This window comes from Ambystoma mexicanum, chromosome 1p, assembly GCF_040938575.1.
Source record: "Ambystoma mexicanum isolate Mex_15411 chromosome 1p, UKY_AmexF1_1, whole genome shotgun sequence".
Lineage (NCBI taxonomy): Eukaryota > Metazoa > Chordata > Amphibia > Caudata > Ambystomatidae > Ambystoma > Ambystoma mexicanum.
In genome coordinates this window covers 1,028,821,121-1,028,838,636 of record NC_090921.1, presented here as the reverse complement: position 1 = coordinate 1,028,838,636, position 17,516 = coordinate 1,028,821,121, and the positions used below count along the sequence as shown (strand labels likewise).

At 41.2% G+C, this 17,516-nt stretch overlaps 5 non-coding genes across 5 annotated transcripts; all 5 read left to right on the top strand.

The window, feature by feature from the left end:
• Nucleotides 1-3,535: 3,535 nt before the first annotated feature.
• Nucleotides 3,536-3,621, top strand: TRNAY-GUA (transfer RNA tyrosine (anticodon GUA)). Its single transcript is given in 2 exon segments — nt 3,536-3,572; nt 3,586-3,621. It is a non-coding gene; the product is annotated as a tRNA-Tyr (tRNA).
• Nucleotides 3,622-9,349: 5,728 nt separating this feature from the next.
• TRNAY-GUA (transfer RNA tyrosine (anticodon GUA)) lies at nt 9,350-9,435 on the top strand. The gene is given in 2 exon segments: nt 9,350-9,386; nt 9,400-9,435. It is a non-coding gene; the product is annotated as a tRNA-Tyr (tRNA).
• Nucleotides 9,436-10,570: 1,135 nt separating this feature from the next.
• Nucleotides 10,571-10,656, top strand: TRNAY-GUA (transfer RNA tyrosine (anticodon GUA)). The gene is given in 2 exon segments: nt 10,571-10,607; nt 10,621-10,656. It is a non-coding gene; the product is annotated as a tRNA-Tyr (tRNA).
• Nucleotides 10,657-11,213: 557 nt separating this feature from the next.
• On the top strand, nt 11,214-11,299 carry TRNAY-GUA (transfer RNA tyrosine (anticodon GUA)). Its single transcript is given in 2 exon segments — nt 11,214-11,250; nt 11,264-11,299. It is a non-coding gene; the product is annotated as a tRNA-Tyr (tRNA).
• A 562-nt stretch (nt 11,300-11,861) lies between these two features.
• On the top strand, nt 11,862-11,947 carry TRNAY-GUA (transfer RNA tyrosine (anticodon GUA)). Its single transcript is given in 2 exon segments — nt 11,862-11,898; nt 11,912-11,947. It is a non-coding gene; the product is annotated as a tRNA-Tyr (tRNA).
• Nucleotides 11,948-17,516: the final 5,569 nt, after the last annotated feature.

Here is a 17,516-nt window from a genome sequence, read left to right as displayed (position 1 = left end):
CAAAACAGCAGAATCCCCTTGACAATCTTGATTTCTCAAGGGAAATGAGAGAACACTATACACCATCCAAGATATTAAAATATTGTCAAGGCCCAACACGGCTGAATACTCTGAGGAGATGGCCTGTGAGGCGCCGCCTGTCAAATTTTCCCCCTTAGTATGGTGGTCAGTAACATGCGGGAGACTGCGGAGGGGGTCATTTTTTTAATTGGGAACTGATGTGCTTTTACTCAATTCGGGAACCTCACAAGCCAAATTTGTAGTATTTTGCACGAATTGCAAGAGATGTTTACAAGTCGACGGTTGAAGTGGAAGCTCGTATTGAGTTTGCTAGAGAATGATTTGCCAAGCCTTCGATAGCTCGTCGCTGGTTCAAATCCGGCTCAAAGGACTTTTGCCAAATGCACATTTTATTGAATACTTGGAAAGTAAAATACTTGGAAAGTAAAATAACAGACAATTTATAATTATATTATATTTCATCACTGAAAATAGATGCCTTTTGCTTTGAGGCTGTGGCCACGTTATTTTTCTGTCCGGCACCAATCTTCGTTGGTTTCCTGTGAGGTATTTTGGATCCCTATCTCTTGCTATGAACTGACAAAACAGCAGAATCCCCTTGACAATCTTGATTTCTCAAGGGAAATTGGAGAACACTATACACCATCCAAGATATTAAAATATTGTCAAGGCCGAACACTGATGAATACTCTGAGGACATGGCCTGTGAGGCGCCGCCTTTCAACTTTTCCTCCTTAGTATGGTGGTCAGTAACATGCGGGAGACTGCGGAGGGGGTCATTTTTTTAATTGTGAACTGATGTGCTTTTACTCAATTCGGGAACCTCACAAGCCAAATTTGTAGTATTTTGCACGAATTGCAAGAGATGTTTGAATGTCGACGGTTGAAGTGGAAACTCGTATTGAGCTTGCGAGAGACTGATTTGCCATCCTTTGATAGCTCAGTTGGTTGAGCGGAGGACTGTAGTGGTAAAACAGGCATCCTTAGGTCGCTGGTTCAAATCCGGCTCAAAGGACTTTTGCCAAATGCACATTTTATTGAATACTTGGAAAGTAAAATACTTGGAAAGTAAAATAACAGACAATTTATAATTATATTATATTTCATTACTGAAAATAGATGCCTTTTGCTTTGAGGCTGTGGCCACGTTATTTTTCTGTCCAACACGAATCTTCATTGGTTTCCTGTCAGGTGTTTTGGATCCCCATCTCTTGCTATGAACTGGCAAAACAGCAGAATCCCCTTGACAATCTTGATTTCTCAAGGGAAATGAGAGAACACTATACACCATCCAAGATATTAAAATATTGTCAAGGCCCAACACGGCTGAATACTCTGAGGAGATGGCCTGTGAGGCGCCGCCTTTCAACTTTTCCCCCTTGGTATGGTGGTCAGTAACATGCGGGAGACTGCGGAGGGGGTCATTTTTTTAATTGGGAACTGATATGCTTTTACTCAATTCGGGAACCTCACAAGCCAAATTTGTAGTATTTTGCACGAATTGCAAGAGATGTTTACAAGTCGACGGTTGAATTGGAAGCTCGTATTGAGTTTGCTAGAGAACGATTTGCCAAGCCTTCGATAGCTCCGTTGGTAGAGCGGAGGACTGTAGTGGTAAAACAGGCATCCTTAGTTGGCTGGTTCAAATCCGGCTCGAAGGACTTTTGCCAAATGCACATTTTATTGAATACTTGGAAAGTAAAATACTTGGAAAGTAAAATAACAGACAATTTATAATTATATTATATTTCATCACTGAAAATAGATGCCTTTTGCTTTGAGGCTGTGGCCACGTTATTTTTCTGTCCGACACCAATCTTCGTTGGTTTCCTGTGAGGTATTTTGGATCCCCATCTCTTGCTATGAACTGACAAAACAGCAGAATCCCCTTGACAATCTTGATTTCTCAAGGGAAATGGGAGAACACTATACACCATCCAAGATATTAAAATATTGTCAAGGCCGAACACTGATGAATACTCTGAGGAGATGGCCTGTGAGGCGCCGCCTTTCAACTTTTCCTCCTTTGTATGGTGGTCAGTAACATCCGGGAGACTGCGGAGGGGGTCATTTTTTTAATTGTGAACTGATGTGCTTTTACTCAATTCGGGAACCTCACAAGCCAAATTTGTAGTATTTTGCACGAATTGCAAGAGATGTTTGAATGTCGACGGTTGAAGTGGAAGCTCGTATTGAGCTTGCTAGAGACTGATTTGCCAAGCCTTCGATAGCTCAGTTGGTAGAGCGCAGGACTGTAGTGGTAAAACAGGCATCCTTATGTCGCTGGTTCAAATCTGGCTCGAAGGACTTTTGCCAAATGCACATTTTATTGAATACTTGGAAAGTAAAATACTTGGAAAGTAAAATAACAGACAATTTATAATTATATTATATTTCATCACTGAAAATAGATGCTTTTTGCTTTGAGGCTGTCGCCACGTTATTTTTCTGTCCAACACAAATCTTCATTGGTTTCCTGTCAGGTGTTTTGGATCCCCATCTCTTGCTATGAACTGGCAAAACAGCAGAATCCCCTTGACAATCTTGATTTCTCAAGGGAAATGAGAGAACACTATACACCATCCAAGATATTAAAATATTGTCAAGGCCCAACGCGGCTGAATACTCTGAGGAAATGGCCTGTGAGGTGCCGCCTTTCAACTTTTCCCCCTTAGTATGGTGGTCATTAACATGTGGGAGACTGCGGAGGGGGGTCATTTTTTTAATTGGGAACTGATATGCTTTTACTCAATTCGGGAACCTCACAAGCCAAATTTGTAGTATTTTGCACGAATTGCAAGAGATGTTTACAAGTCGACGGTTGAAGTGGAAGCTCGTATTGAGTTTGCTAGAGAATGAGTTGCCAAGTCTTCGATAGCTCAGTTGGTAGAGCGGAGGACTGTAGTGGTAAAACAGGCATCCTTAGGTGGCTGGTTCAAATCCGGCTCGAAGGACTTTTGCCAAATGCACATTTTATTGAATACTTGGAAAGTAAAATACTTGGAAAGTAAAATAACAGACAATTTATAATTATATTATATTTCATCACTGAAAATAGATGCCTTTTGCTTTGAGGCTGTGGCCACGTTATTTTTCTGTCCAACACGAATCTTCATTGGTTTCCTGTCAGGTGTTTTGGATCCCCATCTCTTGCTATGAACTGGCAAAACAGCAGAATCCCCTTAACAATCTTGATTTCTCAAGGGAAATGAGAGAACACTATACACCATCCAAGATATTAAAATATTGTCAAGGCCCAACACGGCTGAATACTCTGAGGAGATGGCCTGTGAGGCGCCGCCTTTCAACTTTTCCCCCTTAGTATGGTGGTCATTAACATGCGGGAGACTGCGGAGGGGGTCATTTTTTTAATTGGGAACTGATGTGCTTTTACTCAATTCGGGAACCTCACAAGCCAAATTTGTAGTATTTTGCACGAATTGCAAGAGATGTTTACGAGTCGACGGTTGAAGTGGAAGCTCGTATTGAGTTTGCTAGAGAAAGATTTGCCAAGCCTTCGATAGCTCAGTTGGTAGAGCGGAGGACTGTAGTGGTAAAACAGGCATCCTTAGGTCGCTGGTTCAAATCCGGCTCGAAGGACTTTTGCCAAATGCAAATTTTATTGAATACTTGGAAAGTAAAATACTTGGAAAGTAAAATAACAGACAATTTATAATTATATTATATTTCATCACTGAAAATAGATGCCTTTTGCTTTGAGGCTGTGGCCACGTTATTTTTCTGTCTGACACCAATCTTCGTTGGTTTCCTGTGAGGTGTTTTGGATCCCCATCTCTTGCTATGAACTGACAAAACAGCAGAATCCCCTTGACAATCTTGATTTCTCAAGGGAAATGGGAAAACACCATACACCATCCAAGATATTAAAATATTGTCAAGGCCGAACACTGATGAATACTCTGAGGAGATGTCCTGTGAGGCGCCGCCTTTCAACTTTTCCTCCTTAGTATGGTGGTCAGTAACATGCGGGAGACTGCGGAGGCGGTCATTTTTTTAATTTGGAACTGATGTGCTTTTACTCAATTCGGGAACCTCACAAGCCAAATTTGTAGTATTTTGCACGAATTGCAAGAGATGTTTGCATGTCGACGGTTGAAGTGGAAGCTCGAATTGAGCTTGCTAGAGAAAGGTTTGCCAAGCCTTTGATAGCTCAGTTGGTAGAGGAGAGGACTGTAGTGGTAAAACAGGCATCCTTAGGTCGCTGGTTCAAATCCGGCTCGAAGGACTTTTGCCAAATGCAAATTTTATTGAATACTTGGAAAGTAAAATACTTGGAAAATAACATAACAGACAATTTATAATTATATTATATTTCATCACTGAAAATAGATGCCTTTTGCTTTGAGGCTGTGGCCACATTATTTTTCTGTCCAACACCAATCTTCTTTGGTTTCCTGTGAGGTGTTTTTTTGATCCCCATCTCTTGCTATGAACTGGCAAAACAGCATAATCCCCTTGACAATCTTGATTTCTCAAGGAAAATGAGAGAACACTATACACCATCCAAGATATTAAAATATTGTCAAGGCCCAACGGGGCTGAATACTCTGAGGAGATGGCCTGTGAGGCGCCGCCTTTCAAATTTTCCCCCTTAGTATGGTGGTCAGTAACATGCGGGAGACTGCGGAGGGGGTCATTTTTTTAATTGGGAACTGATGTGCTTTTACTCAATTCGGGAACCTCACAAGCCAAATTTGTAGTATTTTGCACGAATTGCAAGAGATGTTTACAAGTCGACGGTTGAAGTGGAAGCTCGTATTGAGTTTGCTAGAGAACGATTTGCCAAGCCTTCGATAGCTCAGTTGGTAGAGCGGAGGACTGTAGTGGTAAAACAGGCATCCTTAGTTGGCTGGTTCAAATCCGGCTCGAAGGACTTTTGCCAAATGCACATTTTATTGAATACTTGGAAAGTAAAATACTTGGAAAGTAAAATAACAGACAATTTATAATTATATTATATTTCATCACTGAAAATAGATGCCTTTTGCTTTGAGGCTGTGGCCACGTTATTTTTCTGTCCGACACCAATCTTCGTTGGTTTCCTGTGAGGTATTTTGGATCCCCATCTCTTGCTATGAACTGACAAAACAGCAGAATCCCCTTGACAATCTTGATTTATTAAGGGAAATGGGAGAACACTATACACCATCCAAGATATTAAAATATTGTCAAGGCCGAACACTGATGAATACTCTGAGGAGATGGCCTGTGAGGCGCCGCCTTTCAACTTTTCCTCCTTAGTATGGTGGTCAGTAACATGCGGGAGACTGCGGAGGGGGTCATTTTTTTAATTGTGAACTGATGTGCTTTTACTCAATTCGGGAACCTCACAAGCCAAATTTGTAGTATTTTGCACGAATTGCAAGAGATGTTTGAATGTCGACGGTTGAAGTGGAAGCTCGTATTGAGCTTGCTAGAGACTGATTTGGCAAGCCTTCGATAGCTCAGTTGGTAGAGCGCAGGACTGTAGTGGTAAAACAGGCATCCTTAGGTCGCTGGTTCAAATCTGGCTCGAAGGACTTTTGCCAAATGCACATTTTATTGAATACTTGGAAAGTAAAATACTTGGAAAGTAAAATAACAGACAATTTATAATTATATTATATTTCATCACTAAAAATAGATGCTTTTTGCTTTGAGGCTGTCGCCACGTTATTTTTCTGTCCAACACAAATCTTCATTGGTTTCCTGTGAGGTGTTTTGGATCCCCATCTCATGCTATGAACTGGCAAAACAGCAGAATCCCCTTGAAAATCTTGATTTCTCAAGGGAAATGAGAGAACACTATTCACCATCCAAGATATTAAAATATTGTCAAGGCCCAACACGGCTGAATACTCTGAGGAGATGGCCTGTGAGGCGCGCCTTTCAACTTTTCCCCCTTAGTATGGTGGTCAGTAACATGCGGGAGACTGCGGAGGGGGTCATTTTTTTAATTGGGAACTGATGTGCTTTTACTCAATTCGGGAACCTCACAAGCCAAATTTGTAGTATTTTGCACGAATTGCAAGAGATGTTTGCATGTCGACGGTTGAAGTGGAAGCTCGAATTGAGCTTGCTAGAGAACGGTTTGCCAAGCCTTTGATAGCTCAGTTGGTAGAGGAGAGGACTGTAGTGGTAAAACAGGCATCCTTAGGTCGCTGGTTCAAATCCGGCTCGAAGGACTTTTGCCAAATGCAAATTTTATTGAATACTTGGAAAGTAAAATACTTGGAAAATAACATAACAGACAATTTATAATTATATTATATTTCATCACTGAAAATAGATGCCTTTTGCTTTGAGGCTGTGGCCACATTATTTTTCTGTCCAACACCAATCTTCTTTGGTTTCCTGTGAGGTGTTTTTTTGATCCCCATCTCTTGCTATGAACTGGCAAAACAGCATAATCCCCTTGACAATCTTGATTTCTCAAGGAAAATGAGAGAACACTATACACCATCCAAGATATTAAAATATTGTCAAGGCCCAACGGGGCTGAATACTCTGAGGAGATGGCCTGTGAGGCGCCGCCTTTCAAATTTTCCCCCTTAGTATGGTGGTCAGTAACATGCGGGAGACTGCGGAGGGGGTCATTTTTTTAATTGGGAACTGATGTGCTTTTACTCAATTCGGGAACCTCACAAGCCAAATTAGTAGTATTTTGCACGAATTGCAAGAGATGTTTACAAGTCGACGGTTGAAGTGGAAGCTCGTATTGAGTTTGCTAGAGAATGATTTGCCAAGCCTTCGATAGCTCAGCTGGTAGAGGAGGACTGTAGTGGTACAACAGGCATCCTTAGGTTGCTGGTTCAAATCCGGCTCGAAGGACTTTTGCCAAATGCAAATTTTATTGAATACTTGGAAAGTAAAATACTTGGAAAGTAAAATAACAGACAATTTATAATTATATTATATTTCATCACTGAAAATAGATGCCTTTTGCTTTGAGGCTGTGGCCACGTTATATTTCTGTCCAACACGAATCTTCATTGGTTTCATGTGAGGTGTTTTGGATCCCCATCTCTTGCTATGAACTGGCAAAACAGCAGAATCCCCTTGACAATCTTGATTTCTCAAGGGAAATGAGAGAACACTATACACCATCCAAGATATTAAAATATTGTCAAGGCCCAACACGGCTGAATACTCTGAGGAGATGGCCTGTGAGGCGCCGCCTTTCAAATTTTCCCCCTTAGTATGGTGGTCAGTAACATGCGGGAGACTGCGGAGGGGGTCATTTTTTTAATTGTGAACTGATGTGCTTATACTCAATTCGGGAACCTCACAAGCCAAATTTGTAGTATTTTGTACGAATTGCAAGAGATGTTTGAATGTCGACGGTTGAAGTGGAAGCTCGTATTGAGCTTGCTAGAGACTGATTTGCCAAGCCTTCGATAGCTCAGTTGGTAGAGCAGAGGACTGTAGTGGTAAAACAGGCATCCTTAGGTCGCTGGTTCAAATCCAGATTGAAGGACTTTTGCCAAATGCAAATTTTATTGAATACTTGGAAAGTAAAATGCTTGGAAAATAAAATAACAGACAATTTATAATTATATTATATTTCATCACTGAAAATAGATTCCTTTTGCTTTGAGGCTGTGGCCACGTTATGTTTCTGTCCGACACCAATCTTTGTTGGTTTCCTGTGAGGTGTTTTGGATCCCCATCTCTTGCTATGAACTGACAAAACAGCAGAATCCCCTTGACAATTTTGATTTCTCAAGGGAAATGGGAGAACACTATACACCATCCAAGATATTAAAATATTGTCAAGGCCCAACACGGCTGAATACTCTGAGGAGATGGCCTGTGAGGCGCGCCTTTCAACTTTTCCCCCTTAGTATGGTGGTCAGTAACATGCGGGAGACTGCGGAGGGGGTCATTTTTTTAATTGGGAACTGATGTGCTTTTACTCAATTCGGGAACCTCACAAGCTAAATTTGTAGTATTTTGCACGAATTGCAATAGATGTTTGCATGTCGACGGTTGAAGTGGAAGCTCGTATTGAGCTTGCTAGAGACTGATTTGCCAAGCCTTCGATAGCTCAGTTGGTAGAGCGGAGGACTGTCGTGGTAAAACTGGCATCCTTAGGTCGCTGGTTGAAATCCGGATTGAAGGACTTTTGCCAAATGCACATTTTATTGAATACTTGGAAAGTAAAATACTTGGAAAGTAAAATAACAGACAATTTATAATTATATTATATTTCATCACTGAAAATAGATACCTTTTGCTTTGAGGCTGTGGCCACGTTATTTTTCTGTCCGACACCAATCTTCGTTGGTTTACTGTGAGGTATTTTGGATCCCCATCTCTTGCTATGAACTGACAAAACAGCAGAATCCCCTTAACAATCTTGATTTCTCAAGGGAAATGGGAGAACACTATACACCATCCAAGATATTAAAATATTGTCAAGGCCCAACACTGATGAATACTCTGAGGAGATGGCCTGTGAGGCGCCGCCTTTCAACTTTTCCTCCTTAGTATGGTGGTCAGTAACATGCGGGAGACTGCGGAGGGGGTCATTTTTTTAATTGTGAACTGATGTGCTTTTACTCAATTCGGGAACCTCACAAGCCAAATTTGTAGTATTTTGCACGAATTGCAAGAGATGTTTGAATGTCGACGGTTGAAGTGGAAGCTCGTATTGAGCTTGCTAGAGACTGGTTTGCCAAGCCTTGGATAGCTCAGTTGGTACAGCGGAGGACTGTAGTGGTAAAACAGGCATCCTTAGGTCGCTGGTTCAAATCCAGCTCGAAGGACTTTTGCCAAATGCACATTTTATTGAATACTTGGAAAGTAAAATACTTGGAAAGTAAAATAACAGCCAATTTATAATTATATTATATTTCATCACTGAAAATAAATGCCTTTTGCTTTGAGGCTGTGACCATGTTATTTTTCTGTCCAACACGAATCTTCATTGGTTTCCTGTGAGGTGTTTTGGATCCCCATCTCATGCTATGAACTGGCAAAACAGCAGAATCCCCTTGAAAATCTTGATTTCTCAAGGGAAATGAGAGAACACTATTCACCATCCAAGATATTAAAATATTGTCAAGGCCCAACGCGGCTGAATGCTCTGAGGAGATGGCCTGTGAGGTGCCGCCTTTCAACTTTTCCCCCTTAGTATGGTGGTCAGTAACATGCGGGAGACTGCGGAGGGGGTCATTTTTTTAATTGGGAACTGATGTGCTTTTACTCAATTCGGGAACCTCACAAGCCAAATTTGTAGTATTTTGCACGAATTGCAAGAGATGTTTATGAGTCGACGGTTGAAGTGGAAGCTCGTATTGAGTTTGCTAGAGAATGATTTGCCAAGCCTTCGATAGCTCAGTTGGTAGAGCGGAGGACTGTAGTGGTAAAACAGGCATCCTTAGGTCGCTGGTTCAAATCCGGCTCGAAGGACTTTTGCCAAATGCACATTTTATTGAATACTTGGAAAGTAAAATACTTGGAAAGTAAAATAACAGACAATTTATAATTATATTATATTTCATCACTGAAAATAGATGCCTTTTGCTTTGAGGCTGTGGCCACGTTATTTTTCTGTCCAACACGAATCTTCATTGGTTTCCTGTGAGGTGTTTTGGATCCCCATCTCTTGCTATGAACTGGCAAAACAGCAGAATCCCCTTGACAATCTTGATTTCTCAAGGGAAATGAGAGAACACTATACACCATCCAAGATATTAAAATATTGTCAAGGCCCAACACCGCTGAATACTCTGAGGAGATGGCCTGTGAGGTGTCGCCTTTCAACTTTTCCCCCTTAGTATGGTGGTCAGTAACATGCGGGAGACTGCGGAGGGGGTCATTTTTTTAATTGGGAACTGATGTGCTTTTACTCAATTCGGGAACCTCACAAGCCAAGTTTGCTAGAGAATGATTTGCCAAGCCTTTGATAGCTCAGTTGGTAGAGCGGAGGACAGTAGTGGTAAAACAGGCATCCTTAGGTCGCTGGTTCAAATCCGGCTCGAAGGACTTTTGCCAAGTGCACATTTTATTGAATACTTGGAAAGTAAAATACTTGGAAAGTAAAATAACAGACAATTTATAATTATATTATATTTCATCACTGAAAATAGATGCCTTTTGATTTGAGGCTGTGGCCACGTTATTTTTCTGTCCGACACCAATCTTCGTTGGTTTCCTGTGAGGTGTTTTGGATCCCCATCTCTTGCTATGAACTGACAAAACAGCAGAATCCCCTTGACAATCTTGATTTCTCAAGGGAAATGGGAGAACACTATACATCATCCAAGATATTAAAATATTGTCAAGGCCCAACACGGCTGAATACTCTGAGGAGATGGCCTGTGAGGCGCCGCCTTTCAAGTTTTCCCCCTTAGTATGGTGGTCAGTAACATGCAGGAGACTGCAGAGGGGGTCATTTTTTTAATTGGGAACTGATGTGCTTTTACTCAATTCGGGAACCTCACAAGCAAATTTGTAGTATTTTGCACGAATTGCAAGAGATGTTTACAAGTCGACGGTTGAAGTGGAAGCTCGTATTGAGTTTGCTAGAGAATGATTTGCCAAGCCTTCGATAGCTCAGTTGGTAGAGCGGAGGACTGTAGTGGTAAAACAGGCATCCTTAGGTCGCTGGTTCAAATCCGGCTCGAAGGACTTTTGCCAAATGCAAATTTTATTGAATACTTGGAAAGTAAAATACTTGGAAAATAAAATAACAGACAATTTATAATTATATTATATTTCATCACTGAAAATAGATGCCTTTTGCTTTGAGGCTGTGGCCACGTTATGTTTCTGTCCAACACCAATCTTCATTGTTTTCCTGTGAGGTGTTTTGGATCCCCATCTCTTGCTATGAACTGGCAAAACAGCAGAATCCCCTTGACAATCTTGATTTCTCAAGGGAAATGGGAGAACACTATACACCATCCAAGATATTAAAATATTGTCAAGGCCGAACACTGATGAATACTCTGAGATGGCCTGTGAGGCGCCGCCTTTCAACTTTTCCTCCTTAGTATGGTGGTCAGTAACATGCGGGAGACTGCGGAGGGGGTCATTTTTTTAATTGGGAACTGATATGCTTTTACTCAATTCGGGAACCTCACAAGCCAAATTTGTAGTATTTTGCACGAATTGCAAGAGATGTTTACAAGTCGACGGTTGAAGTGGAAGCTTGTATTGAGTTTGCTAGAAAATGATTTGCCAAGCCTTCGATAGCTCAGTTGGTAGAGCGGAGGACTGTAGTGGTAAAACAGGCATCCTTAGGTCGCTGGTTCAAATCCGGCTCGAAGGACTTTTGCCAAATGCAAATTTTATTGAATACTTGGAAAGTAAAATACTTGGAAAATAACATAACAGACAATTTATAATTATATTATATTTCATCACTGAAAATAGATGCCTTTTGCTTTGAGGCTGTGGCCACATTATTTTTCTGTCCAACACCAATCTTCTTTGGTTTCCTGTGAGGTGTTTTTTTGATCCCCATCTCTTGCTATGAACTGGCAAAACAGCATAATCCCCTTGACAATCTTGATTTCTCAAGGAAAATGAGAGAACACTATACACCATCCAAGATATTAAAATATTGTCAAGGCCCAACGCGGCTGAATGCTCTGAGGAGATGGCCTGTGAGGTGCCGCCTTTCAACTTTTCCCCCTTAGTATGGTGGTCAGTAACATGCGGGAGACTGCGGAGGGGGTCATTTTTTTAATTGGGAACTGATGTGCTTTTACTCAATTCGGGAACCTCACAAGCCAAATTTGTAGTATTTTGCACGAATTGCAAGAGATGTTTACAAGTCGACGGTTGAAGTGGAAGCTCGTATTGAGTTTGCTAGAGAATGATTTGCCAAGCCTTCGATAGCTCAGTTGGTAGAGCGGAGGACTGTAGTAGTACAACAGGCATCCTTAGGTTGCTGGTTCAAATCCGGCTCGAAGGACTTTTGCCAAATGCAAATTTTATTGAATACTTGGAAAGTAAAATACTTGGAAAGTAAAATAACAGACAATTTATAATTATATTATATTTCATCACTGAAAATAGATGCCTTTTGCTTTGAGGCTGTGGCCACGTTATTTTTCTGTCCGACACCAATCTTCATTGGTTTCATGTGAGGTGTTTTGGATCCCCATCTATTGCTATGAACTGGCAAAACAGCAGAATCCCCTTGACAATCTTGATTTCTCAAGGGAAATGAGAGAACACTATACACCATCCAAGATATTAAAATATTGTCAAGGCCCAACACAGCTGAATACTCTGAGGAGATGGCCTGTGAGGCGCCGCCTTTCAACTTTTCCCCCTTAGTATGGTGGTCAGTAACATGCGGGAGACCTCGGAGGGGGTCATTTTTTTAATTGTGAACTGATGTGCTTTTACTCAATTCGGGAACCTCACAAGCCAAATTTGTAGTATTTTGCACGAATTGCAAGAGATGTTTGAATGTCGACGGTTGAAGTGAAAGCTCGTATTGAGCTTGCTAGAGACTGATTTGCCAAGCCTTCGATAGCTCAGTTGGTAGAGCAGAGGACTGTAGTGGTAAAACAAGCATCCTTAGGTCGCTGGTTCAAATCCAGATTGAAGGACTTTTGCCAAATGCAAATTGTATTGAATACTTGGAAAGTAAAATGCTTGGAAAATAAAATAACAGACAATTTATAATTATATTATATTTCATCACTGAAAATAGATGCCTTTTGCTTTGAGGCTGTCGCCACGTTATGTTTCTGTCCGACACCAATCTTCGTTGGTTTCCTGTGAGGTGTTTTGGATCCCCATCTCTTGCTATGAACTGACAAAACAGCAGAATCCCCTTGACAATCTTGATTTCTCAAGGGAAATGGGAGAACACTATACATCATCCAAGATATTAAAATATTGTCAAGGCCCAACACGGCTGAATACTCTGAGGAGATGGCCTGTGAGGCGCGCCTTTCAACTTTTCCCCCTTAGTATGGTGGTCAGTAACATGCGGGAGACTGCGGAGGGGGTCATTTTTTTAATTGGGAACTGATGTGCTTTTACTCAATTCGGGAACCTCACAAGCTAAATTTGTAGTATTTTGCACGAATTGCAATAGATGTTTGCATGTCGACGGTTGAAGTGGAAGCTCGTATTGAGCTTGCTAGAGACTGATTTGCCAAGCCTTCGATAGCTCAGTTGGTAGAGCGGAGGACTGTCGTGGTAAAACTGGCATCCTTAAGTCGCTGGTTGAAATCCGGATTGAAGGACTTTTGCCAAATGCAAATTTTATTAAATACTTGGAAAGTAAAATACTTGGAAAATAAAATAACAGACAATTTATAATTATATTATATTTCATCACTGAAAATAGATGCCTTTTGCTTTGAGGCTGTGGCCACGTTATGTTTCTGTCCGACACCAATCTTCGTTGGTTTCCTGTGAGGTGTTTTGGATCCCCATCTCTTGCTATGAACTGACAAAACAGCAGAATCCCCTTGACAATCTTGATTTCTCAAGGGAAATGGGAGAACACTATACACCATCCAAGATATTAAAATATTGTCAAGGCCCAACACGGCTGAATACTCTGAGGAGATGGCCTGTGAGGCGCCGCCTTTCAACTTTTCCCCCTTAGTATGGTGGTCAGTAACATGCGGGAGACCTCGGAGGGGGTCATTTTTTTAATTGTGAACTGATGTGCTTTTACTCAATTCGGGAACCTCACAAGCCAAATTTGTAGTATTTTGCACGAATTGCAAGAGATGTTTGAATGTCGACGGTTGAAGTGAAAGCTCGTATTGAGCTTGCTAGAGACTGATTTGCAAAGCCTTCGATAGCTCAGTTGGTAGAGCAGAGGACTGTAGTGGTAAAACAGGCATCCTTAGGTCGCTGGTTCAAATCCAGATTGAAGGACTTTTGCCAAATGCAAATTGTATTGAATACTTGGAAAGTAAAATGCTTGGAAAATAAAATAACAGACAATTTATAATTATATTATATTTCATCACTGAAAATAGATGCCTTTTGCTTTGAGGCTGTCGCCACGTTATGTTTCTGTCCGACACCAATCTTCGTTGGTTTCCTGTGAGGTGTTTTGGATCCCCATCTCTTGCTATGAACTGACAAAACAGCAGAATCCCCTTGACAATCTTGATTTCTCAAGGGAAATGGGAGAACACTATACACCATCCAAGATATTAAAATATTGTCAAGGCCCAACACGGCTGAATACTCTGAGGAGATGGCCTGTGAGGCGCGCCTTTCAACTTTTCCCCTTTAGTATGGTGGTCAGTAACATGCGGGAGACTGCGGAGGGGGTCATTTTTTTAACTGGGAACTGATGTGCTTTTACTCAATTCGGGAACCTCACAAGCCAAATTTGTAGTATTTTGCACGAATTGCAAGAGATGTTTACAAGTCGACGGTTGAAGTGGAAGCTCGTATTGAGTTTGCTAGAGAATGATTTGCCAAGCCTTCGATAGCTCGTCGCTGGTTCAAATCCGGCTCGAAAGACTTTTGCCAAATGCAAATTTTATTGAATACTTGGAAAGTAAAATACTTGGAAAGTAAAATAAAAGACAATTTATAATTATATTATATTTCATCACTGAAAATAGATGCCTGTTGCTTTGAGGCTGTGGCCACGTTATGTTTCTGTCCAACACGAATCTTCATTGGTTTCATGTGAGGTGTTTTGGATCCCCATCTCTTGCTATGAACTGGCAAAACAGCAGAATCCCCTTGACAATCTTGATTTCTCAAGGGAAATGAGAGAACACTATACACCATCCAAGATATTAAAATATTGTCAAGGCCCAACACAGCTGAATACTCTGAGGAGATGGCCTGTGAGGCGCCGCCTTTCAACTTTTCCCCCTTAGTATGGTGGTCAGTAACATGCGGGAGACCTCGGAGGGGGTCATTTTTTTAATTGTGAACTGATGTGCTTTTACTCAATTCGGGAACCTCACAAGCCAAATTTGTAGTATTTTGCACGAATTGCAAGAGATGTTTGAATGTCGACGGTTGAAGTAAAAGCTCGTATTGAGCTTGCTAGAGACTGATTTGCCAAGCCTTCGATAGCTCAGTTGGTAGAGCAGAGGACTGTAGTGGTAAAACAGGCATCCTTAGGTCGCTGGTTCAAATCCAGATTGAAGGACTTTTGCCAAATGCAAATTTTATTGAATACTTGGAAAGTAAAATGCTTGGAAAATAAAATAACAGACAATTTATAATTATATTATATTTCATCACTGAAAATAGATGCCTTTTGCTTTGAGGCTGTCGCCACGTTATGTTTCTGTCCGACACCAATCTTCGTTGGTTTCCTGTGAGGTGTTTTGGATCCCCATCTCTTGCTATGAACTGACAAAACAGCAGAATCCCCTTGACAATCTTGATTTCTCAAGGGAAATGGGAGAACACTATACACCATCCAAGATATTAAAATATTGTCAAGGCCCAACACGGCTGAATACTCTGAGGAGATGGCCTGTGAGGCGCGCCTTTCAACTTTTCCCCCTTAGTATGGTGGTCAGTAACATGCGGGAGACTGCGGAGGGGGTCATTTTTTTAATTGGGAACTGATGTGCTTTTACTCAATTCGGGAACCTCACAAGCCAAATTTGTAGTATTTTGCACGAATTGCAATAGATGTTTGCATGTCGACGGTTGAAGTGGAAGCTCGTATTAAGCTTGCTAGAGACTGATTTGCCAAGCCTTCGATAGCTCAGTTGGTAGAGCGGAGGACTGTCGTGGTAAAACTGGCATCCTTAGGTCGCTGGTTGAAATCCGGATTGAAGGACTTTTGCCAAATGCACATTTTATTGAATACTTGGAAAGTAAAATACTTGGAAAATAAAATAACAGACAATTTATAATTATATTATATTTCATCACTGAAAATAGATGCCTTTTGCTTTGAGGCTGTGGCCACGTTATGTTTCTGTCCGACACCAATCTTCGTTGGTTTCCTGTGAGGTGTTTTGGATCCCCATCTCTTGCTATGAACTGACAAAACAGCAGAATCCCCTTGACAATCTTGATTTCTCAAGGGAAATGGGAGAACACTATACACCATCCAAGATATTAAAATATTGTCAAGGCCCAACACGGCTGAATACTCTGAGGAGATGGCCTGTGAGGCGCGCCTTTCAACTTTTCCCCTTTAGTATGGTGGTCAGTAACATGCGGGAGACTGCGGAGGGGGTCATTTTTTTAACTTTGAACTGATGTGCTTTTACTCAATTCGGGAACCTCACAAGCCAAATTTGTAGTATTTTGCACGAATTGCAAGAGATGTTTACAAGTCGACGGTTGAAGTGGAAGCTCGTATTGAGTTTGCTAGAGAATGATTTGCCAAGCCTTCGATAGCTCGTCGCTGGTTCAAATCCGGCTCAAAGGACTTTTGCCAAATGCACATTTTATTGAATACTTGGAAAGTAAAATACTTGGAAAGTAAAATAAAAGACAATTTATAATTATATTATATTTCATCACTGAAAATAGATGCCTTTTGCTTTGAGGCTGTGGCCACGTTATTTTTCTGTCCGACACCAATCTTCGTTGGTTTCCTGTGAGGTATTTTGGATCCCCATCTCTTGCTATGAACTGACAAAACAGCAGAATCCCCTTGACAATCTTGATTTCTCAAGGGAAATGGGAGAACACTATACATCATCCAAAATATTAAAATATTGTCAAGGCCCAACACGGCTGAATACTCTGAGGAGATGGCCTGTGAGGCGCCGCCTTTCAAGTTTTCCCCCTTAGTATGGTGGTCAGTAACATGCAGGAGACTGCAGAGGGGGTCATTTTTTTAATTGGGAACTGATGTGCTTTTACTCAATTCGGGAACCTCACAAGCCAAATTTGTAGTATTTTGCACGAATTGCAAGAGATGTTTACAAGTCGACGGTTGAAGTGGAAGCTCGTATTGAGTTTGCTAGAGAATTCTTTGCCAAGCCTTCGATAGCTCAGTTGGTAGAGCGGAGGACTGTAGTGGTAAAACAGGCATCCTTAGGTCGCTGGTTCAAATCCGGCTCGAATGACTTTTGCCAAATGCAAATTTTATTGAATACTTGGAAAGTAAAATACTTGGAAAATAAAATAACAGACAATTTATAATTATATTATATTTCATCACTGAAAATAGATGCCTTTTGCTTTGAGGCTGTGGCCACGTTATGTTTCTGTCCAACACCAATCTTCATTGTTTTCCTGTAAGGTGTTTTGGATCCCCATCTCTTGCTATGAACTGGCAAAACAGCAGAATCCCCTTGACAATCTTGATTTCTCAAGGGAAATGGGAGAACACTATACACCATCCAAGATATTTAAATATTGTCAAGGCCGAACACTGATGAATACTCTGAGGAGATGGCCTGTGAGGCGCCGCCTTTCAACTTTTCCTCCTTAGTATGGTGGTCAGTAACATGCGGGAGACTGCGGAGGGGGTCATTTTTTTAATTGGGAACTGATGTGCTTTTACTCAATTCGGGAACCTCACAAGCTAAATTTGTAGTATTTTGCACGAATTGCAATAG